This window comes from Pan paniscus, chromosome 12 (genome assembly GCF_029289425.2).
Source record: "Pan paniscus chromosome 12, NHGRI_mPanPan1-v2.0_pri, whole genome shotgun sequence".
NCBI classification, from domain to species: Eukaryota; Metazoa; Chordata; class Mammalia; order Primates; family Hominidae; genus Pan; species Pan paniscus.
The window spans coordinates 32,790,740-32,798,529 of record NC_073261.2 but is presented as its reverse complement, the minus strand read 5'-3'; the positions used below and the strand labels follow the sequence as shown (position 1 = coordinate 32,798,529).

General features: G+C 34.4%; 1 pseudogene; it reads right to left on the bottom strand.

The window, feature by feature from the left end:
- Nucleotides 1-235: 235 nt before the first annotated feature.
- Nucleotides 236-7,790, bottom strand: LOC129395768 (tripartite motif-containing protein 51-like; annotated as a pseudogene).

The following is a 7,790-nucleotide window of genomic DNA, read 5'->3' as shown; positions in this document are numbered from 1 at the left end:
ATGCATCATGGGTAATGATTTTCCAAAAATGATTAAACAAAGAACCAATACACATGGTTTTAGTTTTTTCACCATATTTAATAGAAACCGTATTAATGAGTTGTGATGACATTAGAAGGCAACTAAACACATTAAATATAACTTATTTGTCCTCTTTGATGAGGCACAAAAAAGAGGACTTCCTGGGATAAAGGGGTTTACACAGCATGTGGACACATTACCAATTTGTCTCTGGTCAGAGGTGACTACAGCGAAAGATAGGCCCGAGAAGAGGTGAGAAGGAGCAATTATGGATGGTGTATATAAGGGAAATTTGATCAGCATCAACAATGCTCATGGTTCTACCTTCACAATCCAGGAATAATCCTACTCGGCTGCTAGGCCTTGGAACATATAGCACCACATGTGGGGTGTGGTAAAGAGACTGCAGTGAACGTCCTCCTTAACACATCCAAGAAGAAAGAGTCCCTCCTCTCCATCTATCTTGTCATTCTGTCTCTTCTCTTTCCAATAATTGTTACAGACACCAAAAGCCCAATTCCAAGAGTCCCCCACATGAACCTCCCAATAATATTTGCCAGATGTGAAAGTCTGAGCGCTCTACTCAGGAAAACATTCAGATGTTGCCATGATGCGGGGACCATCTTGAGGGTCACATCCAACATTCATGCTTCTTAAGTCTCCATACAAGAAGATATGACTACTGGCTCTTTCAGGATGCAGAGTAATATCAACTGCAAAATTTTTTTAAAAAAGTATGGACACATGTAAATAATAAAAGTTAAAATTCTTGAGGGAAAAATTGTTCTACCAAGTATCTACTTTACCAAGGAATTTGAAGTTACAAGAACAGGATAATTTTGATTATAACATTTAATAAAGGACAAGGAAGATTAATATTCTCTACAGGAAAAACAAAACCCTAAAAACAGACATTGAAAATTTGGAAACTCAAAAATTGAGAGTCAAATATAAGACCAGCCTGTTTTAATCCAATTTCCAATGTAAAAGTGAGATATTATATGCCCTGACTGCCCTTTAGCTATCAAGGTCATTATTATTAAAATATTTCTTGTTCTTAAATACTAGTGATATAACTTTGGCAAGAATGGGAAGAGTTTCACTTACTCAAGCACTACTCTAGATAACTGGATAAAAGTCCATATGTCCAAATTATAAGTGATAACTTAAGGCAGATTTCTGCAAAACCTCATTAGCTCTTTAGGTGCCAGAAAATCGATCTCTTTTGTTCATTTCTGCATTGGCTTAGAATGCTTATTAAGACACAGTAGGCACTTGATAATTTGCAGAAAAACGTATTGTAAGTAATATCCTTAAAGATATCACCTTTAAAGAAACAGGATGACTTATAATATGAATAATTAAGCTGATTATATCTCTCTCTGTCTTTCACAAACAGCCATTTGATTTCTTTCTTAGTGCTTAGAGGTGTGTTTAATATCGTTCGTTTTTGGCTGGGAGCGGTGGCTCACACCTGTAATCCCAGCACTTTGGGAGGCCCAGGCAGGCGGATCACGAGGTCAGGAGATCGAGACCATTCTGGCTAAGGTGGTGAAACCCCGTCTCTACTAAAAAAAATACAAAAAAATTAGCTGGGCGCGGTGGTGGGCGCCTGTACTCCCAGCTACTCGGGAGGCTGAGGCAGCAGAATGGCGTGAACCCGGGAGGCGGAGCTTGCAGTGAGCCCATATCGCGCCACCACACTCCAGCCTGGGTGACAGAGTGAGACTCCGTCTCAAAAAAATATATATTGTTTGTTTTTACTTTTCCGTCAGGAAATCTGTACTCCTTTCAGAATATATATGTACTTTCATTTCGTCACTTCTCTTAGCAGTATTCATTTTATGTTTGAATCAATAAATAATCAATACAGATTATTCAGCCATGAATTTAGGCCCCATCTTCAACTACGCTATGCTACTTTTTCTGCTACATCTCTAAGCACTGCCTCTCTCATGATATATGTGTAAATCACATATGTGAACTATATAGAATTCCAGTAGTATGATGGATCTTGTATATAGTTTCCAACACCCCCTCCCCAGTTTATCTGCCTGAAATTCTCAGGAATTTCTCATTAATTTTTTTTGTAGTGTAGTTTAATTTTATTTAGAAAATGAAAGATAATATAATTTTAAAACTTTTGACTTACATATACTGTTGATCCTTGAATAACCCTGGTTAGAACTATGTGAGTCACTTATAATTGGAGTTTCTTCTGCTTCTGCCTCCCCTGAGACAACAACCCCTCCTCTTTCTCCTCCTTCTCAGCTTACTCATCATGAAGATGATGAAGGTGAAAACCTTATAATGATCCACTTCCACTAATTATATTTACTATTACATTAATGAATAGTAAATTTATTTTCTTTTGATTTTCTTGATAACATTTTCTTTCCTTTAGCTATCTTTATTGTAAAAATACAGTATAACATATAAAATATGCATTAATCAACTGCTAATATTATCAGTAAGGCTTCTAGTCAACAGTAGGCTATTGATAGCTAAGTTTTGAGGAAGTCAAACATTACATGCTGATTTCTGACTTCGTGGGATCTCGGCACCCCAACCACCATTTTGTTCAAGGGTCAACTCTAAGTTTATTAAATTTTTTTATATCATTCAAATAATCTGAGAATTTCTTTGTGAACACTCAAAGGCTTTATCTTTCTGTGAAACCCTGTGTTTATCTCATGCAATAATTATTGCATTCCATAGTGATAGTATGTTTTCTCATAGCTATTAATATTTTATATCATTCCCCAGGAAATGAAAAATATTTTAGCTGAATATGTTGATATTAGGAAGAAATCCTAATAAAAAGTTTGCTTCCATGTTGAAATGATTAGATGGAACCCTTTCACTATGGTTCTGCTGCTCACAGTAGCATAACAATTTATACCTTGGTAGTGCCCATTGCTCTAGTTGGTACACTGAAGCATATGCTCCCCATGCTTTTCTGATAATATTGTGAATTATATTAACCTTTTTTGAAAGTGATAGTTACGTACTGCTAAAGTGTCAAAGAGCTGTCACAAAGTTCTATACTTTATCAAAGTATTTTCATTTCTTGAATTATTTCTTAAGAAAAAGTCTCAATTTTGGAAAAGAAAGACTGCTTTGAAAAAGACTTGAGTTCTAAAATGACAATGGCAAGTATTTCAAAATAACCTATTCCTAAGAGAAATTACTAAATAAGTTGATATTCACCAATTTGAACATTTTATAATAATTAGAATTGATCATTAGACGCCTTGCACAGTGACTCACGCCTATAATCCCAGCACTTTGGGAGGGCGAGGCGGGCAGATCACCTGTGGTCAGGAGTTTGAAACTGGCCCGGCAAACATGGCGAAACCCCGTCTCTACTAAAAATACAAAAAATAAATAAATAAATAAACAAAAATAAGAAACTAGCCAGGCACAGTGGCAGACACCTGTAATCCCAGCTACTCGGGAGTCTGAGGTAGGAGAATGGTTTGAGACCTGGAGGTGGAGGTTGACAGGAGCTAAGATCCTGCCACTGCACTCTAGCCTGAGCAACATAGCGAGATTCCATCTCAAAAAAAAAATTGATTATTAGAAATACAATATAAGAAGATATTTATAACAAAATAAGAAGCAAGCAGAAAGGATGTAAAATTGCAAATATAACTTGATTAATTTTATTTAACAAATATAGGAAATCTTAAAGGGAGTTAATTAATTAGTATAATAATTGTGTTATCTTCAGGGAAATATTGGGAGAATTGTTTCCTTATTGTTTACAATTCTTTCCAATTTTTTTTATGTGGGTAAAAAGTCAACAGTGAATATGAAAATTTAAGCAGATTTCAAACATGGCGTATTCCATGAAGCTGATTTTCTATCTTTAAAAGAAAAATGATGTTTTCTTTCCCTGACAAAATGCCTCATCATTTGAATTATGGTTTGTTAAGGACACACAGCTTTTTCTTCCTTGAGTATTTCTATATTTGGTTCATTTTCTCCAAATGATAGTAAAGATTTAGTCTGTGTCTCTATATGATGTTTACAATTCCTGAAACATGTGAGCAGTGCGTTGCACATAATAATAGTAATTTCTCACTAAGTCAATTAAGCTGAATGTTGAATTTCTCAACCAAAACTTTGAAATCTAAGGAAGAGACATGTCTTCATCCTGCTTTTCTTGTGTGACTTCTTTCCCCTGTATCAAAGAATACAGGGTGTTAACACAGGATACAGAGAAAGAGAAGTGTGTGTTTGTGTGTGTGTGTGTGTGTGTGCATTTACCTATGTGTAGCCACATCCATTTTTGTATTTGTAGGAATGCCTTGTGAATTTGATTCAGAAACCCATAGCATTTTATTGAAATTATGTTTCATATGATTGTCTTAACTGTTTATGGGATAACAGACATTCTGGGTTTCATTTATCATACACTGTTACAAAATCTGAGTTCTTGATGTTAAATTCATAAATATTGAATACAGCTGAAATCCAGATTATAGAGGTTTTCCTATTATAGGTTATTCCTGTTTTCATTTTGTCAACAGGGTGCAGTTGAAAGAACAATATGGAACTCCCATTTCAGTGTGAATATAGGCAAGTTATTTAACTCCTGACCCTTTGTTATCTTATCTGTGAAATGGGGCTACTACGCTGCCCAACTTGCAGAATTGCTCTGAAGATTAAAAATCACGTATTGTATAAACATTCGAAAGAGTAATTGGCACATGGGAAGCGATCAGCCAGTTCTAAATGCTAACTGCTAGTAAAACTAAATTTTAAAAAAAGTAAGAGATAAAGTAATGAATGTAATAATTAATACTTTCTTAATGTAACAATTGTTTCTCATTAATTAACTACATTGTGACAGAATTGGTATATTGAATTCGGTGACTCATTGTTCGTCTGCTCAGAGTTTGTTGATACACTTTCAATTAGACGGAATCATTCTTATTGCAATAGCAATCCCATCACTCCATTTGGAATGTAAGTTCTGTGAAAGCAGGGAGTGTTTGATGCGTAGTGGGCATCCAGATATTGTAGAAAGACTGAAATAAACACCATGTTTTGGTTTCCTAATAGGTTTAGCTTTAAAAGTAAGAATATTGTTAGTTATCACTTGGCAAATATTTATAATTTGCCAGGCATCTTACTAAACATTAGTAGATTATCTTATTTTAATGTTGATGTTACTTCTGTGAGTAGATTACTAGGATACCTAAGTTGAAGAAAGTCTTGCCTATATTTGTATATCTGGGTTTATCAGTTAATTATTATTCCAATGTAAATAAAAATCACTACCATTTTTCCCATTGGCACATGCAGCTGTTTCTGTGCTTTCATAAGCCTCAGCAGAATAGTATTTTATAAGATTTAAAAATATGGTAGCTATGTATGTTATTGTTTTTAATTTGCATATTATAGAAATTTAAAATATGCATTTCATGCTTGAAGAACACTGATTTGAATTGCACGGGTCTACTTAAGAACAATTTTTTTTTTTTTTTAATTTTTGAGATGGAGTTTCACTCTTGTTGCCCAGGCTGGAGTGCAATGGCGCAATCTCGGCTCACTGCAACCTCTGCCTCCCGGGTTCAAGCGATTCTCCTGCCTCAGCCTCCCGAGTAGCTGGGATTAGAGGCATGCACCACCATGCCCGGCTAATTTTTTGTATTTTTAATAGCGATGGGGTTTCTCCATGTTGGTCAGGCTGGTCAAACTCTCGACCTCAGGTGATCCGCCCGCCTCGGCCTCCCAAAATGCTGGGATTACAGGAGTGAGCCACCGCGCCCGGTCCACAGTTTTTAAAAAAATACATATAGTCAGCCCTTTCTATCTGTGGATTTCACATCAGCAAGCAAAGTTGGATAGAAAATACAGTATTATTCACTGTAATCCCAGGTACTTAGGAAGGTGAGAAAGGAGGATTGCTTGAGCCCAGGAGTCTGAGGCTTTAGTGAGGTATGATCACGCCACTGCACTCCAGCCTGGTGAAAGAGCAAGACTCTATCTCTTAAGAAAATAAAATAAAATACTGTATTGAAGGACAGAAATCCACACATATGGGGGGCCAACTTTTTATTTTTAATGATGGTAAGCTTTATTTTGCCAAAATTTTTTTTTGTTTTCAAACTTATATTTTCAAATATTAGTATTGCATACAGAAAATGATTTTGTTAAAAATATTACAAAGTAGGAAGGACATAAACCCAGAAAAAAGGCTTTTAAGTGAGTAAATTTATTTCTATGGAACAAATCTCAACAATTATTTTTCCTTTACCTTTGATACGTTAGAACTTACCAAAGAATGATACTCATTACATGAGCTTGAATCTGAGAAACTCAGATGTAGCTAATAAAGAACCAATGAATAATGTAAAGTAAGAGAATTATGAATGTTTTTCTAAAAAACAAAACAAAATAAAACAAAACTGTTACATTCCATTTGGACTCTTAGCCATGTTTTTCAGAAATATTTTCTGTTTTATATTATTGCCTACTTCACTGTCTTAACAAGATGAAGACCAGGACATCAAAGGGCATTAAGCATATGGTGGGAGTTATATTACGGGCAGTTAACCCAAGGGAGGTCAGATGTGGCTTCAGATTCCACATACACAGCTACCTTTCCTCACTGAGGCAGAGCAAGTTAATCCAGAAAGTCTTATCAGACTCTGAGAATGCTGTACTTACATTATTTGGAAAAATCACTTGAAAAGATGAAATATTAAATAATTTATACTAAAATCTAGATTATTATTCTGATAGGTCAATTTGATTTGTTTAGTGGTTTGCTCACTTTCAGCTTGTTAATTCCACAGAAGAGGAGGGCCTACTTTTCATATATACGTGTCTTTTCTGCAGGACTTAAGTATGCACCAATTTTGATATCTATCAGGGTCCTGGAACCAATTCCCAGAGAAGACTGATTAAGTTCAGTTTTGTTCTGAAATTTTTATTTTGTGTGTAGAAATAACATTTTCATGAAGTTATAACTATGTTCATTTATCATTCCAATATTATTAAGAATTATGAATGATCAACTGATGTTTCTGTAATGAGCATTTATTGGTACTTAGGGTTACCAGATAGACATTTTTATAGATAGGAAAATAAAAAATGACTCCCACTTATAATATCACTTTTTCTTCTTTTTGTACGGTGGAAAAATATCATAGTTGATTTCTTGCAAGCCAATAGAAAATTTCGAAATATATGTAGTAAATGATAAATATAATATTTTCTCATACAGTATAATATAGTTTTTGCATAGCTTTATTTTCAGTATCTTTTTGTTTCTTATTTTAAAAGAATATATGTTTATTTTAGAAAATGTTAAGATCAAGAAAGCAACAACTGAAAATAAATATTTCCCTAATTCCATCAGAAAAATATAAAATCATGGTTATAGTCTTAGGTGTATAATTCTAGTCCCTTTCCTATTTTAAATATATTTTTGTTTATGTATACACAAAACCAAGTAAATCTCTCTATATATAATTTATATAATAAACATATATTTATTTATTCTTTTTCTCATGTTTTATATGTAGAGGTTTTTTTCTCTCCTAAATCTTGACTATTGCAATTTTTTTCTGCCAAACATGGACTATCCCCATGTTGATCTTATATGTACTGCAGACGGAGTTAGGTAATTGGACAGCCAGAAATGGCTCTATCTTTCTGTCCAGGGAATATCAAAGCGTCAGGTTTGGGAGTAAGAGCATGTTTTAAACAGTTTGATTGGTTGACCAATGGCAGCATATTTTTAACTTACCCAT